Source organism: Rhynchophorus ferrugineus, unplaced genomic scaffold (genome assembly GCF_030347505.1).
Source record: "Rhynchophorus ferrugineus isolate W39M unplaced genomic scaffold, kcgeb_rfMv2 rfM5, whole genome shotgun sequence".
NCBI classification, from domain to species: domain Eukaryota; kingdom Metazoa; phylum Arthropoda; class Insecta; order Coleoptera; family Curculionidae; genus Rhynchophorus; species Rhynchophorus ferrugineus.
In genome coordinates, this window is record NW_027472584.1 from 6,093,819 (window position 1) to 6,115,829 (window position 22,011).

The window sequence follows — 22,011 nt, forward strand, 5'->3', positions numbered from 1 at the left end:
GTGCCAATTATTCCCCCGTTCGCTCAAATTTGTTGGCCTGATCCGCGGCTCCCAGAACAACGTTCTGTTCGTCGTCAAGCGCTGAACGTCATGTGGCGAACACTGGAACTAACTGTACCCACCATTAGAGTAATCACACCCATGCTGTACTTGCCATGATCATGCAATTGAACATTACTAGTAATCTACTCCGCAATCACAACTTTCATCATTGTTTTATTTTACCACTCTTGGGACACACATTTATATTCGTAGAAGGTAAATTGTTTTTAGCACTGTAAAAAAACAAAAGAGAAAAATGTAGCTGTCTTGAGTTACACGGATGATGCGCTTTAAAATGCTCTTTTAACACATATGCTATTTAAGGGAGTACTTTTCTAGAATGTGGAACGTATTAAACATATACTATTTAAATTTATGAAAGCTGAAACTGAACTATTTCATACACTAATTAGTCGTATATAAATGCTTCAAAACTTTATTTTTATTTTAGTGTTATTCACTTTTTGTGGCGCAACGATTGGCCGGCCAGTGCAAGGATCATCTTTAACATCAAAATGTTCATGAAAGAACGAAAACGTTAGCTTCTGTTAGCATAAGTACCATACAATTTTCGATGAGTCTGCCTATCATCTTTCACTTTTCGGAAGTAAAGTTTGGGCCTCCCTTTCTAAAGTACAATATGTTTTGACGCATTTTTGAGTAACCACATGAGGTTATCTTTTTATAGAATATTTTATAAAACTTACTTTTAAAAATCCGATTTTAAAGCCATCTATATATATTTTTCCCGGTATTATTTAATTCAATAATTAGTTTGTCGGATTTATGTCTTATTTAAATTACATATTTTTATACTTATTTTAAACAAATTAATTGCAATCGATAAGTACCTCCTCTGATGGTTTTGTTTCGGTTCCGGTTAAATTATAATTCCTTATTTTTGAACGAGGATTTTGTAACTGCACTGAAATACCGAAAATACATAACATAGCATAACATACTTGAATTAAATAGGAAAAGTAAAGCGTCTCGCAGAATTATTTCTTGCAATTCCATATTTGGGCCTATATATTGTTTAATACAGATGTGTCCAATATGATATACTTAAGAAACGAGAAACTACGTTCATGATGTGAATTAACAATTAATACATCGGTAATACAATCGTAAATTTAAGACGTTCAAAATTATGAATGGCTGATAATGAGAGTATATCGGTGTGGCCTGGAAATGGAGAAAAGCCGAGATATATGCCGGTTGTTGAAAATTGAGGCTTAGCGCGTGCCGTCTAAGCCGACGTAATGAAACCGTAATCGAGACTTATAACTTTGTTTTCCATGTGGCCGGTTCTTGTGATCTGGACTGAGAATACAATGGCGTTGTATGCTTTGATGAAATTGCATTCCTGTGCAGATTTCCGTAAGCGAATAAGGGGGCGCTCGCAGGAAACCCCCTCTTCCCCTCCTATATTCTAGGCACCCGTTCTCGGCGGGATAGGCAGCGGGGTCAGAGGGGCAGATTCGTAAAAGCAACAGTTACTTCGGTCTTCGTCGCATTTGTTTCAGGGTGCCGGGGGCGGGGCGTAACGGGTGCCGCTCCCACAACTCCCCCCCTGTCTTGCCCTATTGCCATGTTAACTTTTTCTCGTTTGTAACTTCCTCAATATCTGTTCTACTTCATTTTCTGCCGTAATTGTTACAGTGTTACCGGTTTCCTTTCATTCCGTCCACTTTTTCGTTTCTCGTTTAAAATAATTTTATTAAAAAAACGAAACTTTTCAAGGCAATCATTTTAATATATATATATATATATATATATATATATATATATATATATATATATATATATATATATATATATATAGGGTGTTGAATATGATCATTATTGTAATTATGGAATTTTATTAATTAAATGATTTTTTTAATTTTCAATATTTATATTAAAATTAGTTAGGTAACAAAAATAAAAATGAAATAATTATATAATCATTACATGTAATTTATATTTTACAATACTTTCCTAGTAGATATATGTTCAACCAATTAATCCTTTTTTGGATTATTTTTGTTATATTACAAAGGCAGTGGACTTTGTTCAGTTTTGTGGCAGTGATGTTTTTCTTTAGTAACAAAAATTGTATAAATACTGAATGAGAATTGAGAGCCATAATTTTGAGAACAGGAGATGTTTAAAGTATATTTTAATATTATAAAGGCAGTGCGGGAAGAATTGTAAGTGCAAGTAATAAATTTTTTTCTAATATCTAGTAAAATACTTAGTTTATCCAATTAATGAATTTCAATCGAAATAAATGAAATTATAGCTGCTTTTAAGAAATATTAAAAATTTTATTATTAGCAGGTATATCCTTGTTTGTTATATTTAAAAGTATTAAAAGAAAGTCGAATCTTAAATACGGTTACCGCTATAAATGGAATAGCCGAATTTTATAATCTTGCCTACTGTCTGTAATGACACCAGGCTTATATCAAAGTATACGTGGCAATTATAAATAAGGTTTGTTAACCTTTAGCTGGTAAGAAGGAAACTAATATTTAACAACAATAATAGATGCTTGCTCATATATTACTTTTTCCAAAATATCAAGATATATGCACGTTTTATTTTTTGGTTTATTTTTCGTACTTATCGAGCTAAATGTTATAAGTTATGCTATTAATAAATTATTATTTTCGGTTTGAATATAATTTGCGTAGAAGATGTAAAATGGAACTAATGGAAAATTAGATATATTGTAATGGTCTCGAATGGGGTGCTGTTTGCAAATTCAATGTTACTCATTTTCCAAATCTAGATTTCACCTTTTGAAATGGTGGATAATTTAGTAATGCAAGTGGCCTTCCGAATTTGAAGCAAGAGCAAGGGTAAAATCGAAAAAAAAAAAAATCAGGAGGAACTATGCCTTGTCCATACGGTAGAATTGGATTTCTCATTCAAGGGTTTCTATAAGTTTTCATTGATTTTATAGCATGTGGCCGAACGTTGTCAGGTTCTAGAATTCTATTGCAATTCTGAGTCGTATTGCAAAAACTATCGTTTTTATTACAATATTAGATCCAGCAACGTTAACTATAATCAATAGCAAAAGTTCAAATTCAATGGAATATTACAAATTATAATAATAAACGAATATTGTATTTACTTTCCTTCAATTCTTAATCAAATAAGTGTAATAAATTATAGACTTGTAAATTTATTACAATATCATAATTGTTAAATTTAAAATCACATATTTTTAAGGCGATAAAATTCAGTTTAACCCTCTTTTTCTAAATATTCAAGAAACTAACGAAAAAACACAATAAAACTCTATCATTTATATAATAAAAACGAAACTGTATTTTAATTTGAAAATTATTCGGCAACATCGCAAACTTCAAAAGCTTCGGCACGCGCTAACTGATACTTTCGCACAGTTCACGTTCAGTATCCAGAGTGGGAGTTTAGTCTGGAAAGCTTACTACTTGGAAATAGAAATTCGCGCGCAATTTATCGTGTTTTAACGCAACTTTTTTTTGAAATTTCAGCGGCTGTTGTTTTAAATCTAGTTGGTGGCTTTACCAAACGTCCTGGCTAGTGATTTTGGTAGAAGTGTAAGTGTACTGGGAAACTTGTGCGGTTGTTGCTGTTAAAAAATAGTTTTTAATGCAATTTTAATATTACAACAAAAACCAAATCATTTTAAGTTAGTTTTAGCTCCTTTATACGGATTCGTTTTTAGTTTTTAAAGGTGTAAATAACACAAGACAAATAATATACAAATGTTATTCTTGAACACAAATTGCAAAACAGTTAATTTATTAATACTTGCTAAAGTTTTCAGTTAATCAACGGTATCATATTCTAACAACAAAAATCAATGATGAAAAAAAACCCCAAGGTGAAAACGTTTATTAAAAAATGAGAAGAGAAGTTCTTTTAGAGAAGGTCTTCTATATAAATACATTCGTAAAATAAACTCTTGCCGTTCATGTTTTTCTAACAATTTTGCACGGAAACCAGTTTTAATATTATTTTTATAAGATTGTATTTTGGCCGGTAAAATATCTGATAAATTTTCATTTCTTCGGGTTATATATAAGCTTCCATCATTTACAATAAGATAAAACTACAAATATTTATAATAAATATTATAATCGTTTTATTAAGTCGTTTTTTATAAATATAACTAGAAAAAAATTATGGTTCTATAGATATCTGTAAAATAATTTCTATAGTGTTAAACTAAAAACACTCATATAGTTGCTAATATAATGTGGACGCTCAAATGTCAACAAAGACGTCGGCTTCAATTGAGAGGAACAATGAGCTATCCTTTAGATAATAAAATTTCCTTTTTATTTATTTAATTAACATATTCTTATATCTATATGGTTTTTAGATGAATTTTAGTTAATATTGCATTTTTACAGATAATTAACTGTATATTTAATACATATAATATAAACGTGATGTTTTGAATAAAAATGTTTAATTTTAGGTATTTATAACTAACATATAATTTGTATGCAGGTCTTGGCTATCTACAGTTTTTTGGATAACAACTTTGGTAAGTAAAATAATTTATCACAATTAATAATTAGAATGAGTTTAATAAGATATTCAGATATATGTATAGATATATATAAGATATATGTTTCTGTTTTAACATTATTACAATAAAACATGTTAAAATGACGTGTATATATACATATATTATATGTAAAGCAAAATAATTTCGGTATCAAGTATATAAAAGTAGTGTTATTCGATTATTTAGTGTAATGTTATTGCTATGAGAAGGAAAAACTGCAGCGCAGCCTCATAGAACATTGTGTGGTGTTTATGGTGATGAGGGTTTAAATTTATTTCAGAAAATTTCGATATTAAATATAAACTCGGCCAGCCAGGCAATTGTTGAAAATACTGGCGAAATTCTACATAAACTATCGATGAAGAGCACCATATTTCAACAGGGATTAAAACTATCTTAAGAACAGGCTTGTAAAAATCATTTGAAGTTTTTTTGCTCAGAAATCTCCGAATTTTTATAGTAACAGAAATAAAGTTATACCAGAAATGTGGCATTACTTACAGATTGTACCAATATGTGTGAGTATATACAGTTGAGGTGAAATATACTAATGGTCCCATCAACTGAATGTTGAATTATTTTGAATATGTTGTTGTAAATGTTGAATGAATGAAATAGTTTGATATATTACGAATATTTGTTAGAATTTGCCGAGAGTATTAACATTCGAATAAAATATTAAGAGTTTTAATCCATCAATAGTTAAATCTATTTTTTCATCAAGTTGAGACTGATATTAAGTACCGATTAGAATGGAAACATTGATTATATTGATAGTGTTTAGGACATATAGCGTCCGTATACTTTACTATCGAAGGAAAATATATTTGTATGGTTTGGTTTTCTTAGGACTATCATTATCGTATCAGTAATTGTTAGGTGCTTGCATGTATTCTGATAATTGTTTCACTTGATATGGAACTAAAAATTGGTACAATATATGATAATGAGTAATTGATTCCGATAGATATTTACAGTACCAGTTACATTCGATTTTAGTGGCTAATAATATACTACACCTTGCTGATCCCACCATATATACAGCAAAACTTTATTATTATGAACTTTCCGCCTCTGTGTCTATCTGGATGGCTTTTATGAGTCATGACTTTTTACGCTTAGAATTGTCGTAATACATCCGCTTTTCATCGCCAATCACAATGCCTACACAACAAACACTTTTCTTTATACTTGACAATCAATATAACCGCGAAGGTTCGAAATGGAATTTTCAGCTTGTTGGTGTGGAAACAATTTTTCTTCTTTTTGGATGCTTCCCATCACATGTAATCATATCAGCTCTCTTAAATCTCGATTCATCAACTGATAATCTGTCTGGAAGTTCTTTGAGTGTTTGAGCTGGATTTTTGACAAATAAGTTTTCCAATTAATTTTCTTTTAGCTTATTGGTCCTTCAGGTCATTTTTTGTCATTGATGTCACTAGTTTTAAATCGTGAAAACTAAAACTGATAATAGGAATATGGTGCAGCAGTATTTGAGCAGCAAGTTTATTTGCATCAAAAGTAATTAAACCAAAAGTAATTCATGCCGAAAATGCGATATTCAATCTTCCATGTTTAGCGTCTGTATATACTAAATAATTTCATAATATAGTAAATGGAAATGTTATTTTATGCAAAGAACCTTCAAATCCTGTAAATATTATATTTTTTTGGACATTATGCTCATATATCTGTGTATATAACTTTATTTTAAGTGCTTCTCAATTATATTTGTTTATAAATTAATCTTTTTTTTCTATTAATAGTTAAGAATTTATACAGAAGATTCTGAAATGTGAATCTTACCCTATTTGATCAATCTGATCAAAACAGAGTTCATTGCAAAAACTACTTTTATGAAAGGTATAATTTACAGTAGCTTATTCTCAGGTTATAATAGAAGTGTTTTTGCACTTATATTATATAAATAAATATTAGTTTGATACATTATAGCAAAATATATATTGAATATATTTGGCAAGGAAGATTGTAATAAATTAAAATGGTTTATAATACAGTATTAAAATGATATAATCGATTTCAGACAATATTGCCTTGCGTTCTTTTTATCATCATACTTTAGCATATAAAACTAACAGGTCAAATGAAAAGTCCTCCATAAAAGCCTACCATAGTAAAACACAATTTTTGGCAAAATTAGTTTTTTTTATTCAACATAATTCCCTTCAAGGATGATAACCTGATTATAGCGACCCTCCAACTTTTTCGATATCATTTTTGTGGTACAATTTGTCCTTTGCTTCAAAATAGGCTTCAGTTTCGGCGATCACCTCTTCACTGACTTGTGACACGGTGCATTGTCTTGGCGAAGCAGCACTTTAGCGATTTCGTCATTTAAACGGTCCAATAACGCTATGTAATAGTCGCTGTTGATAGCCCTTCCTTCTTCAAGGAAGTCAATGAAAATTATTCCATGCGCATCCCAAAATACAGACGCCATAAACTTGCCAGCGGACTGTTGCGTTTTCGCACGCTTTGGAACGGGACTTCGATGTGAAATGATGGAGCTATGTTTCATCCGTTGTCACATATCGACGCAAAAACTCGGTCATTCAAAATCAGTTTGTGGATTTTTTAAATGTTTTCGTCGGCAACAACCTCTTTTGGGCGTCCACTGCGTTCACCGTATTCGGTGTTCGTTTCACCACGTCTAAACATAGCATACCAATCCTTGATGATTGATTTTCCTTGGGCAGTGTCCGGAAACTCGACATCAAGCGAAGTTTTTGCTTCAACTGTTTTTTTCCCTTCAAATAGCAATATTTTATCAATACGCGAAATTCCTTTTTATCCATTTTTTTTCACAATAACAAAAGTTACTTCACTCAAAATGCTATAATTCACAAGCACGCAATATATACACGCATCTTTTGTTGGTTAGGGCTAAAAAACATATGGATTTAATTCTAGTAGCGCCATCTATGTACGAGGCCGGGGACATTTCAAATGACCTGTTAGATAACGAATTGAATAGAACCATAGTTAATTTCTTGTAGAGCATATCATACTACAAATTAAATTAAACATACCTCGATTTGACTCATATATGACATTTCATAAAAATCCATATCATATTTTGGAAGTATCGATCTTTAAAACTTTGACTACATAAGTCAAGAAAATCAGCCATAACTGATTGCTATAATTAGTTTACATACATTGATATAAACATCAATGATATTGTTTTAAGCTGTTTCATGAAAACATCTCAAATGTTAAATGCGTATTAAATAATTAATGTGTTGATGCTCATGATGTAATTTTGCATGTTTAGCTGCAATAAACAGAAAAATTCGTATATTTCATGATGTGATAAACAATGAGAACTGGAATTCATTCTCTTAAAGTTCTTATTTTGAAAAAGATGCATTGTGTATTTCAATTAAATATTTAATCATTGTTTAATTTTTAATCATTAATCATTAAGTAATTATATCAATCTTCAAGGAAAATAACTTGATATGTAATATATGTTATTTACATTTGAGACTTTTCAGCTGATTGATATATAAATTTGGTATTCTAATGAAAATTCAACACCCTAATTAAAAAAGCTTAAAATTAATTAATAATTGTACGAAAAGGTACCTATTTATTATTTTGTATCAAAATTAATTATTTTATTTAAATAATTGTATTGATATGGTTGAACATCATTTAGAACATCCCGAGCATTCGTTCAGAAAGTTTTTCCTTAGAAAATTAATTCCGCCTTCGGAACGAAACTTAAAAATGTCGATTTGCATCAGCCATCAGCAACAGAAAGCCATATACATCTAATTGACCTTGTGTTTATAAATGACCGAGCTGAAACTGTCAACAACAATAATGTGTACTGTCTGACGACCCTAGAACCGTTGCTCGTGGCCAGTAAACCAACCATCTAATATTCAAAAAAATCTCTTCATTAACACCGAAATGATTGCTGTCATTGGCAGATAAATTTAGAAACAAATTATAAAACGGTATGTAGTCAGTGTCAATTAATATATCATCTTCTATTTAAGTTAATTTAGTTAATATTTAATAAAAAAGGTGGATGTGCTAAAATTTTTCACAAATTTTTCATTTTTTTATCTAGATTTTTGAAATCAGGTATCACCATAGTTTAATCAAAAAACTTCCGAATTACTGATGATACGCCTATTTATTAAAATTTAAAAAAGTACTAAAATTAAAACAATTTAATATGTTAGTGATCTGAAATAAAATGCACCGACCAATTAGTAGTATTAATTACTTTAGTATCTGTTATATAATCGTTCTGAACTGAGAAGAAAATCTCGTTAAAACATCACACAAAGCTACATGTAACCTACACAAATATGTTTTAAACGTATGGAAGTAAGTTAAATTGGTTTCATAAAAAGCCTAATTCTGACCACATTCATAATTTGTTGAAAAACGAAATATGTATATTTCCCTTTATTAACACTTGTTTGGGATTTTTAAAGTGACGACTTTGATAGCAGTGTCAAAGAACCTCGAAGAGTCAGTTAAAGGTGCTTAAAACGTACTTGATTGATAAATAAGTGTACGAAGAGTCCATGTCAATAAATATGAATAGAAGCGTTTGATAAATAAAAAATAATTAAGCGGGAAATATAATTAAAATTTTCTGATAAAAATATTGTATTAAACTACTAGTAATATCCTAATTATATCGTCACGATTTACCTTATCATATATACGTGTACTTTGATAAAAAAAATTACATCAATGATAGGCAACCTAGAAGAAGAAGATTTGTTAAACGATGGTTTTACGGATATTGGTACAAAGCAATCCTATTTAAAATATATGTTATAACATTTGTTAGCCTTATACAATAACTTGTGAGAGATTTGTTTAATTTTTCCATTATTCACTTTTAAACATCATATCACAAAGTGGAGTCGAATAAAATAGATAAAAAGCTGTGTTTGATTTGGCAAGAAGACGTTCCATCACGTTCGATCAAAATATATTTAGCAGAAATCAGGTCTCATTAGGCAGTGTGAGCAATGTCCTGGCTAAATTTTTGAGACTTAGAAATTTCAGATAAAAATATCTGCAACTTCTCATGTAATTACGTTCATGCAGAAAAACAAGAATGAATTTTTGCAATATATTTCCTATTTGCCTGATTTAACTCTCTCTAATTTGTGTTATTCTTACATCTTAGAAATATCATATTTAGAAAATGAATCCCATTAGGTAACAGGAATAGGGTAGTGGACATGCACATATATTTTATTAAAGAACATAAAAGCATTGATCGTATATACGTATTTTTTACAACAATCATATAACATAGCCTTAACGTTTGTCTTGACCTCTTCTTTCTTCATTCCTCGGCAAGTCATGTTGTTCCTTTATTTGAAAATGTATAGAGGAGGTTCCGGGAACATCTCCAACTTCCTGGTTTTATATTAACTACATATATACATAGTTTGTTGAAAACGTCCGAACTTTACAATAAGGACCTCGATTTTTCGACTTGTACCATTCTGGGGCTACGTAGAGCGGTTTAGTGTACTGCATACGAAAGTAGCTTCTTTCTCGCTTTTGGACCCGCTATATTTGATATTAACCGAGACAGAGTCGTTATTGCTCGTTCCATTTTTTCAGTTGTCTTCGCAATGTAGCCAGTGGATTCCTCTGCTCCATTCACATATCACTCCGAAGCTAGGTAGGGTTGGCTATGATCGCTAGCATGATTTCAGTTAGGGTATGTTATTTCATAAGTTTCCATAGGATGGGGCCAGGTATCGAGCACTGTGGGACGCCACTACTAAATTGTAGATATTTTGATCTTACTCAAGACACTGAAGACAGTTAATCTATGGAGATATTGGATATATTATTATATTACCCTTATTAAGAATTCGTTTACCCTTCTCCTAAGGTCGTCTAGAATAAGTTAGGGTTTAGGTGTAATGGCTGCTCCGATTATCTCTGCTGAGTTATTTTATGGATAAAAGGCTTTTCCAGTATTCAGTCTATTTAAGCTATTTCCGGTTCGGGAATTGTAAAATATAAAAAGTTAGAATTAATATCAGTATCACATTTACCCATATTCTACAATCCACATAATCACAAAGAGATTTCTAACATTTTCTTTTGGCCTTAGCAATTAACACTTTTAATCTTTTTCTACTTTGACCGAAATTGTCTGAAATATTTTTGTGGATTATCAATTGTTTTCTTCTCACTATAGTATATTTTCTAGCCAGTTTAGATAGCCTCGATGTAGTTCTGCAATCGACTCAGTGCAACAACGCATTGGCTGCCTTCTTACTGGTGGCATTTTTTGGCATTACCTTATCCTATATAGTTAAGAGTTTTTCTGTAAGTTGTCGTGCTATTTGCATGTTCATAATATTAAGTTTCTGTATATTTAATTTCCTGAGCTTCCATCCAACTGTCATGTTAGGACTGAAGCAATTTCTACTGTGCTTTATATTAAACTAAATGTAGTAGTAGGCTTATCCTCGATTAAATGCTGTGTGGCCACTGTTAAGCCTATAGTAGAGCTGTAGTTTTGTACATGAAAGGTTCGTTATCCCCTTCATTCACAATGATTAAATCATTCTCAGCGAGACAGACAGTCTACTATTTTTTACCCCTTTCATCCGAAAATCTCTCAATTCCTTTGATATTTCATTGAAATCCGAGTTACTACTGCTGTTAATCCCATTATTCAAATCGAGAATCTGATACGACATTGACTCTCTGCCTCTTTCATGCTCTATATTAGGAACGGAAAATGTTTAGGTTCTTGGTGGCGTTCTATTTATAGAGTCTCATCTTTTGAACGGATCTTCTTGCATATTTATATGTCTTAATATATTGATATTATATGAGCTTGGCTTTCCCAGAATCCTTGGAACCAGCCTCAGCCACCGGATATTAGCCAAATCCGAACTGATGATGAGATTTAAGCCGCTTGGGGTAATTTTGTTTGAATTACACATAGTCATAATTTATAATTCCATGTTTATTCGGACAATTCCCTAGTATGGTTGCCTCTGTTATAGCTATGATCCTCAACCGCCCATTTGGAGCCATACGCAAGGGTTATAAGTTACCCATCTGTTATAAGACTATCTGAATGGCAAACGATTGAGATGGGTTTAGTTTGTTTTCTAATAGGTCTCAGAGTTTTATATCGCCGTTCAATAAGTCGCCTTTCTTTTCCTTGAATAAAACAGTTTTCAACGTAAATTGATAACTTTTTAAAAATTGTTCTAATATCAGAGGCTTCACGACTCTATCGGTACCGCCCCAATCGAACTGTTGTACCGTGTTTTATTGCCGAAGATTCGCCCTCGTGACCGTTGTATTTTCCAGAAATATCCAACCCCTACTTGGAAGGACTATGAAGCAGTACAAGAGGTCTGATACCACTTCCTATTATTAGATTTGCTTTTAATAAAAGGTGTACATTTATGTGAAAGGAGAAATATTCTACTTAATACCATAACAGAGAGACATTTATTGTTCCGAGTTCAGGAGAAAAAGATTCCAAAATATAACTAATTTTAATACTCTGAAAATATGATATAATAATATTTTGTATAAACTATATTATCTTTCGTTATATTAATCAACATAAAAGACAATTGTATTATTGTAACGCCATAAATCAGCCTCTTATTTTAACCTAAGACAATTCTTTTGGCCTTACCGTTAACTGTTTGTAGTTATAATAATTCTTTATAAAAGCATAATTATTTTTTATTTCCCTTTTTCCTCCGCCATATAAACCAGATACTCTAGTTAATCAAATTTCCAGGAACATTTTATCAATTATCAAGTTGTTTTCTTCTTCAATCATTGTTTATATCATTATAATTGTTTATATTAGTTTTGATAACGAAATTACCTGAGCTGAGTCGGTAGCCGCAGCGGTTAAAACAACAGAATGGCCCTCCTACAGCTGTGATAGCCGCTGCTTCGAATTTCGCCATGTTATGGTTGTACTTTATGTTTGTGGCTGCTTTAGTTGCGATTGCTTATGGACAACAGTTTAAAATACAACAAAGAATAACCATCCCAGTCAAGCCACTAACTGAACACTTGTGATTCATTTTGAAACGAAAATTTTTCTGATTTATTTTTCATCTAATAATTTACTTACATGTAAGATTGAAAATTGTTTTAACTTTGATTGAGCACTATTGCGTTTCGGTGAATTATATTAATTCATTTATATTTTAATTGTGAACTCCAAATTATTAGAAATAATAGATAATAAAAAGTTTAAAAATAAATGGTTAAAACCAATACACCAAATAGAGCTTATAGTACTCGCAAAATTTTAAAAAGTATTTTTGAGCGTTTGTTCCTTTAAGAAATTGTTCTCGTTGAACAGCATTTTTTATATTTTCAGTAAAAGCAGGAAACAATATAATACATTGTACAGTAAGCTTTGGAAAAACTGAAGGTATTATGTTAATGAAGTAGAAAATGCTTAAATAGTAAGAAAAGCACTTAAAAACTAGATACAACGGAATTCATAAATTGAGATATATAAAGATTTGGCAACGTAATTAGAAAATTATCTTATTTAAAGAAATGTGTTTTCCTTACCATCTGTGGTTAAGGAGGTAATTTGTACCTTTTGGATGCCAATATAATTAATTTTGTAGCATCTCCTTTGTAATCACATAATACCCGAGAATTAACGGAGAATCACAAACCTATTATGTAAAATATATAATAAATTTGATAGAAATTTGATAAATTTAATATAAATATAATAGATTTGGATAAACCACTCAAAGAAATGAAGTAATAATTTACGTTATTTTCCTTGTATTTGGCTAAATGCCATTATTTTTCAATCTGCACGACGATAAAGATTTATTTTTGTACTGATTATTTCTGAAAAAAGAATAAACTTTTAATTAACCAAAATGTTAACAGGTCATCTAAATCGACTTAACTGCGTAGAAGTTTTACCCGCATTTTTCGTATTTAGATAATAAGATTTAAGTTGTTCGACTAAAATACAGAATTTATGATAATGGTATTACTGTTAAGTATTATAGTATATACCCTATAATATAAGTCATATATACCCTTATAACAACTTTAAAACTTTGAATGACAAAATATGTAAATGTATTATTATTATTGAATGGTAACTATTTTGTTTATATAAGAATCTTCAGGAAAAGTAATAATCATATATGCTTTGTGTAAACATAATGAATGAACAGAAAAATTGAACCGACTTGAAAAAATAAATAAGAAACTTACTAAGAATTAAAAAATAATCAAACTTAGATTTTTAACTCAAGAAAATAAAAACGTTTTAAAATAAAATATGTACAAAGTAATCGTTGTAATAACTAAATAAATAGAAACAAAAACCTTATTTAACCTATCTACTAGATGTATCTTATTTTCTGCTATATACACATAATTTAGCTTAATACATAGCTAAACCTATTAACAATATTATTCTTACTACTAACTGATCACTTTGAAGTCGGTACGAGCAACAAATTAGACTTGTTTTGTTCGTAATTTAATTTTTTATATATGTTACTAAATTATATTATTATTTTCATATTATTTGAGGCACTCGGCACCGACTTCAAAGTCATCAGTTGATACTAGTTAAAATAAAAGTGTAAATACATAAATAGGTATAGATAGGTATTAAGCTAAATTGTGTATATATAGTAGAATGTAAAATACGTATAGTATATAGGCCAAATAAGGTTTTTGTTTATTTTTATTTAGTTATTACAACGATTATTACATACTTATTTTATTTTAAAACTTTTTTTTGCGTTAAAAATATTAATTATTTTATTTTATTAGTTAATTTTCAGTAAAAATATAATAAGATTTTCATTAGTTTCCTTCATGTGAACTAAATGAGCAACAGGTAATGAAGCATAGGTATTTCCATTATGTAATAACACGTTTTAAATTTATTAAATATTTAAATATATTATTGTTAAAAAGTTTTTATAAGCCCTATCTTTAGTTAACATAAAAATACTGCAATAAATCTTTAAACACATATGTTGGTATTAGACTTTATTGTTTTTATGGCTGTTCTTATAACAATAATCAACAAAGTTATTAGTTTGTCATCAACTGTCCCTTATATTGATAAAAGACTGGCACATGTGTTTTAAACCTACAAAGGGAACACCGCCAATTGTTGATTGATTAGAATTGGCAGTTTTAAATGTTGATTATTAGTCTATATTCTTTATGCCTCTGCTATATATCCAGCAGCATGGAGACCTACCAAGATAATGAGTGTCCCGCATGCGACACAATGTGGCAAATTCATATTTCTCCTTGACTTTTGTTTGTAGATCTTGCAGGTACTTATATTTCACCGACATCTTGGAAGAATTATCGTAGTTCTCTTCAATCTGTAAACATTATGATATTTTACTAATTTAACTTCATTTATATATATTTTAGAACCTGTGACCCATTACGTCAAAAAAGTAATAATAGTCGTTGATAAGTAAGAAATGTTACCTTTTCCAGGATTCCCACATTTTTCAAATGATCTGCGAGAAATGGATACAATTAACTCAATCATTCCACATAAACCAAATAAATTCCATCCTAGAATTCCGTTGTCACTGCAAAATGGAAGCTCTCTCGTTGCCAAAAATTTTACGACAACTATAATCCATTCAAGTAGATTTCTTCTGTAATCCACTTCTTTTTGATGTTGGGATTATAAGTACAAATTTACTCTACCGATCACTTTAATTCGTGCCAGATAAGTTATCATTGATAAGTGATCATATTCTGTGCTATATCACGTGTTAAAATTATGTGCCGATCAAAAGACGAGCAGTCTTTATAAGCGTGCATCGCATGTACTAAAATATATAAAATATAACAGGTCAATTAAAAAGTCACCGGCTTACCATAGTAAAACACATTTTTTTGGCAAAATTAGTTTTTTTATTCAAAATAATTCCCTTCAAGGTGATACACTGATTATAGCGACCATCCAACTTTTCGATACCATTTTTGTAGTACGATTTGTCCTTTGCTTCAAAATAGACCTTAGTTTCGTCGATCACCTCTTCATTCGATGAAAATTTCTTCCCAGCGATCATTCTTTTGAGATCTGAGAATAGGAAATAGTCGCTGGGGGCCAGATCTAAAGAATACGGTGGATGAGGAACCAATTCTAAACCCACTTTATGAATTTTTGCCATCGTTTTCACTGACTTGAGACACGGTGCATTTTCTTGTGCGTTTTTCGGCGATCTCATCCTTCAAACAGCCCATTAACGCTATGTAATAGTCGCTGTTGATGGTCCTTCCTTTTTCAAGGTAGTCAATGAAAATTTTTCCATGCGCGTCCCAATGACAGAATCTTATGGATTTAATTCTAGTAGCGCCATCTATGTGTCAGGCCGGGGACTTTTCAATTGACCTGTTAAGTATAGTGGTGGTAGCGTAATGGTTTGTGGATGCTTTGATAATAATAAGCCTGGTCATATAATTTAAATTGACGGAAAATTGAATAAAGAATTCTATCTGATAATATTTCATGAAAATGCTGTTTTCTTCTATTCTTTAAGTTGCCTTATTGTTTCAGTTATATGGTTGAAAAATTATTTTTCCTTCATCTATAGATTAAGATATTTATGTTATATATATTTATCTTCTTCATCAGTTCAAAAATATTAAAAAATAATCCGAACATCAGGTATATGAAGACCATGATATGACAAATATTTGTTTGAAATGATTGTGGGATTTGTTTAGAGATTCCGAATGATTTATTTCCGATTCATTCAGTTATTAACAATGGATGAAACCTAGATAATATCTCTATAAAAAAGGCATAAAATGACGAAAGTCACAGAGAGTCGTATATAATTATATAAATTCATTAAAAGTATAATTAATTTAGGTACAAGATTAGGTACAATATTAATAACCTTATTATAAATATTAATGTAAAGATAATACATCGTACCAATAATGACGAAAATCGTAATAGCATTAATGTAAAATATAACAAAAATAAAACAAGTAGAAATATGAAGACAAATATAATTTAGTGAAAAATACAGAGTTTAATTAATATAATAGTTAGATCTATTTTAGTAATTTCGTGGCCTTTAGAAATGATATTAGTTTATTGATATATTCAAGATCATTTTAATTATTTCTCGAGATTGCCACCAAAATCAAATTCAAAGATAACTTGTCTATCTTTTAAAAGTTATGCACTTCATAAAGCAGCTGTTGAACTGAGATGTAGTTCAATTTTCAACTAGAAAACCAACTTATTGATCAACTTGACAACTTGATCCAGAAAAAACCCCAGACTTGTTCATAGTTTTTTTCATAGTTATTCGTATATCTTCATATTTAGAAAGATAACATCCAACTATATGGAAGTCGAAGGAATCTTTTGACATAAGTTCAGATCACACAACAGTGGCATTGAGTGAAAATATGATAAGGAAATAACAAAATCCAATACTAACAAACAAGAGAACAGACCGGGAAGGCTTTGTTGAAGAATTGAACAATCAAATTCAACTAAATGTACCCCTTAAAACAGCCGAACAAATAAATTGTAAAGCAGATAAAATAGTTGTAGATATTCAACAAGCTGCTTAGAATAATATTCCAAAAATTAAGAATACAATTAAAGGAATTAATTATGCGAAAGAAACTAAGGAAATGGTAGCTGAAAAACGCCTGAAAATAAAAATATTTTAAATAATATAATCCAAAGGTTAGAAAGGGAAATATTGGTAATTAAAAACAAATCTATAAAGAACTATCTGAGAAAGTTAATAGATGACAAGGAAACAGATTATTCACTCTAGGTAGCCACCTACAGGAGACTTATGTGCAAGTTGGATACGCAGCAATCATCAAAAAGCGGAAGCACTTATTGGTCATCTAGAAAAAATGTTCAAACCAAACGAAACTTATATTGAGCATAATTTGCCTGATGTAGAACGTGAAATTTCGTCGATTCAATTAGGCACGCTAAAGACGTCAAAGTCAGGGTTAATCTAAATAATTCACTAGGCTATGACTTAATAACGGTATAATTTCTGTAAAATGATTTCAACTAAAAGGTGTCCCAGATGTTTGAAAGACGGAATTATTACAGTACACCAGTTCGGGACTATTAACAAACATTCAGCAATTGACCAGATTTATAGAATAACAGATGTAATTAATAAAAACTATGAAGTTAAAAAGTATGTTCAGCTGCATTATTAGATGTAGCACAGATGTTCGATAAATATAGATAAATATATGATGGCCTTGTTCATAAGCTACAGAAAATGTTACCGAAACAACATACCGATCGTACAATAAAAAAAGCTAGAGCATATCACATAAGCTAAGGTATATCACAAGAAAGTGTATGGGGGCCAACTCTTTACTTACTCTACATAAGTGATGTATCACAAATGGAAAGTATCACAATGGCTACATTTGCTGACGATACTGCGATTCTTGCTGTCGGAGGCAATGGCGAGAAAGACACACGAAAATTACAACAGGCAAGTGACAATATAAATAATTGGACCCAAAGCTGGAAAATAAAAAGACGTTTGGATACCGATTGTCACTCAGGAAATCAAGATAATAGCAAGGAGGCATGAGGACAGATTCTATTCTCATGTTATTATGGAATTAATACAACTCTTGGATAACATCACATAACAGGGCACATATTCAAAGGAATCAAACCATTTAAAAAAATTACAAATCAACTAAAAGATGACCATTCTAAAAAATTACATAAATTGACGATTTGTTTTTCAAATCGCAAAATATTACTGCCAGTGATTATATTATATTAATCCTTAGTTTCAAAAGCCATCTATCAAAATATCTGCTAATATATCTATTTTTTAAAAGATAAAATATTTTTTGAGGTAACATTATTAGACAACTGAGCATTATTTATATTATGTTATTTAATGCTAACAAATATGTCACGAATGAGATTGCGTCAAAATTGAGAAAAGCACGACTAAAGAAAGTAGTTAAAATTGGATATTTAATTCCAGACATGCTAATACTTCCATGAATCCACGCTTGTTCTACTAGTCGAAACGGATGCCAGTAAACTAATGGCTTTAATAAAAGCTTTAGACTATAAAAATGTTGATTTATTATTAGTATGGGTGATAACCGCTCACACATTTTTGCTTTAAATTTGTAACTTTGGGGGGAATGTATAATTAAAACATTTTTCATCATTATTTACCGCCTTCAGTAGCAACGCTACAAGATAAAAGATATTGGATGCCACTGCAGTATTATGTTATTAGAAGAAAATTATAGATTACTTACTTGTCTGTTAACGTGTTGAAGAACTAGATTAATACGCTGATATTTTAATTAATGTGACTTTTTAAAAGATGAAATAAATCTCATTTCTGTTAATTAAGTAATATTAGGCGCTAATAAACTCAGTAACTGAGTTACTGAATTACTGATTAATAATGCTTGAATTAGACAACTGTGGCTCTATTTCAATTTGTTTGTAGGCGAGAGTGTAAAATCTACAAAACAAGGTAATTTCAGTTATGTCAGTGTTAGAGTAGGTAGATCTTGTTGATCTTGTACCTTGTGTGATGATCTGTACGTTGCTGATAATCTTAGCAATGCTAAGACCGCTTAACAATATTAGCATTAGTCTTATCGATACTGAAGTTATTAAGCTAATTGAAGATGCTTCGAACCGTTCCATAACAATCATGAACAGCAATAATCAGTCGCTATATCCTATGTTAGACAGTAACTGGACTGACAAATTTAAAAATCTTATAAAAACAAAAGGCACTATTATATGTTACTATTACATATTTTCAATGTATTTTTTATATTTTTATACAGTTTTCCAATAAACAGATACACTAGTGAAAATGAAATATTTTGTTCTGACCTGGTAGTAACTACAGTCAACACAACAGGGTGATCCTCCTACTAACGAGTTGAATAACTAACGAAAATATAAATTTTATTTCATTCCATATGTTCCATATGTTGTATCGAAACACAAACGAATACAATGAACGTATTTCAAGCTCCAAAATATCCTAATCGCGTCTATATTCTTCCAGAGAATTAAAAAATCGCTATAGAAAGTACGGATCAGCCCCAATTTTAGAGATATGTGCTTACATATTCAGTATTTCACATTTTCAGTCAACATATAAACTATCTAGCTATCTAAAGGTGAGATTAGCAATTGTTATTATTAATTCAATGGTGAATTTCATGATAATTGAATCATACTAATTTGTTGTAATTGGCGCATTATATATTGGTTTATAAAGTTTTGAAAGTGTAAATATGGTACATCAACATGTTATGGAAATGCATAAATATATGTTTTTATTACATTTGTGGAGAAATAACCTTTTCTTCAGAAACACCCTTTGTGAAAATTGCTTATTACATTTTTTTGATATGAAATTAGATTACCAGTATACGTTATGGGCCCACATATATGTTGCAATGCATGATCAGTTATATTAAAAGAACAGTTGAAAGATAAAAAGATATTAATAGTTTTTGCCTTAGGGGCCTATAAATCATACAGATGCCCCTTAATATATCTATATTTATATTTATTATAACTATTAATAATAATTTTCAATCTGATATGAAAAAATCTGGAATATGTAACTAAAATTAATCATATATAATACGGAATTACTTATTTTTTATTATATATTTATTTCTTCATATTTGAATATATTAAAGGTAATAGATACCAGTTTACTCTATTTTTTTCAAACACATGATACACATATTACAACTAATTGTTATCTACAACAATCTACTAATTTTTCCTTCATTTCGTTTTTAGATTAAGATCTAAACTTAATTAATACTTTACTATATATTTCTAAAAATGTAAAGTTTCTGTTGTAATTATATGTTCATAGCCTCCGATTTGGTAAAGTTTTCAAACAAGGCTACGTTCTTTGAGGCGGGTGGTTTGTTCTAGTCGTGTCAGAGACAGAAGTATCTGTTATCATGGCAAATGAATTTGGGTAACAACCATAAAATAGGAAATGTAAACGAGACCAATTACTGAAAGAAAGTCCTAAGCTACTTAATACAAACGTAGCTCAAGTTCAAGTACAGATAAAACAATTATATATGAGATTTTTATTTTTGTAGCTACATTTTTTTTAGAGAAAAGTTAGTTTGGGTCTAAACTCGATTTAAGTATCTTGGTTGTAATTTTACATGTAAATCGTTGAAATTCCCCTGAATTGAGAAATATTTATAAATATAGGCGAAAGCGAACAAATCAATCCAGTTAAAACCGTTTTTAATATTTAAAATGGAATTTCAGGAATTATTGAAGGACAAACTTACAATTGATAAAGAAAAATATAATTTGTGGAGATATAACGTCCCTATCTTTATTTACAATTGCAATTTTTGTGAATATTAGTAATTGGATAAATATAAAAGATAAAGAATCCGATAGTGACATTTCTAACTATAGAATTTTATTAGTTATAGTTGATTTGTATTTATAATTTAATGCATTAATTGAATGTTTTTAAAACTACGGCGTTTGATATTTATAGGTACGTCAAATGCTCACTATGAGAAATAGATTTTTAAATTATTGAAAAATTGTTATTTAAATTAACGTCGATTGTGGTCAGGAAAAAGGTAAATAACCTCATCGGACGAAACCCATTTTAATCTGAGAGGTTACGTAAACCAATACAATTGTCGGATAGGATGTTGTATAAATACACTTGTAGTAATAGAGACATAGTTGCATTTTTAAAAAATTTTTCGTATGAGATTTGTAATTGTACCACTAAAATAGCAACAGCATCACATGAAATTGATTACTACAGTGACATGCTAACTGTTTTTTTTTAATTAATTTTAAGTTATTTAAATTTGGACAAGCTTTCGTTTCAACAAGATAATGCAACATGTCATAATAGATATGAGACATGGATCACTCACACGTTAAATTCGGTATTCATGCTATTCACCATTTAAGAGAATATTATTGATGGACGCGTAACTTAAATTTAATTGAAGAAGCAGAAAAAGAGATAAAGATATGGCCCACTGCATATTTTCTACTCGACAGTGGCATGTTATTTTACTGTTCTTGACATATGGACTTATGGACATTAGTGATAACTTTATTTAACTAAAGCAGTTCATTGTACCCAGTACCAATTAACATTAGATTCGAAGTATAAATAATCGAGCTTTGGACACTCAATTGCTTTGCTCTTGAATCATACCTAGTACATTTGTATGCTTGGAAAATGTTATACTATCAGCATTCAGCAATTTAAGTTTATTTTGTACACATCTTAAAACTGTTTAGGTTCATAGCATTCCGTGCTTGAGAATTCTTTTTT

The 22,011-nt window shown here is 30.1% G+C and overlaps 1 protein-coding gene across 2 annotated transcripts in view; it reads left to right on the forward strand.

The window, feature by feature from the left end:
- The first annotated feature begins 3,506 nt into the window (after positions 1-3,506).
- Positions 3,507-22,011, forward strand: part of LOC143197595 (lachesin) — a 209,483-nt gene continuing 190,978 nt past the window's right edge. For both annotated transcript variants that reach the window (XM_076406133.1, XM_076406134.1), the window contains exons 1-2: positions 3,507-3,617; positions 4,537-4,573. The gene's annotated coding sequence lies outside the window, so the exon portion shown is untranslated. The remainder of the gene's footprint in view (positions 3,618-4,536; positions 4,574-22,011) is intronic.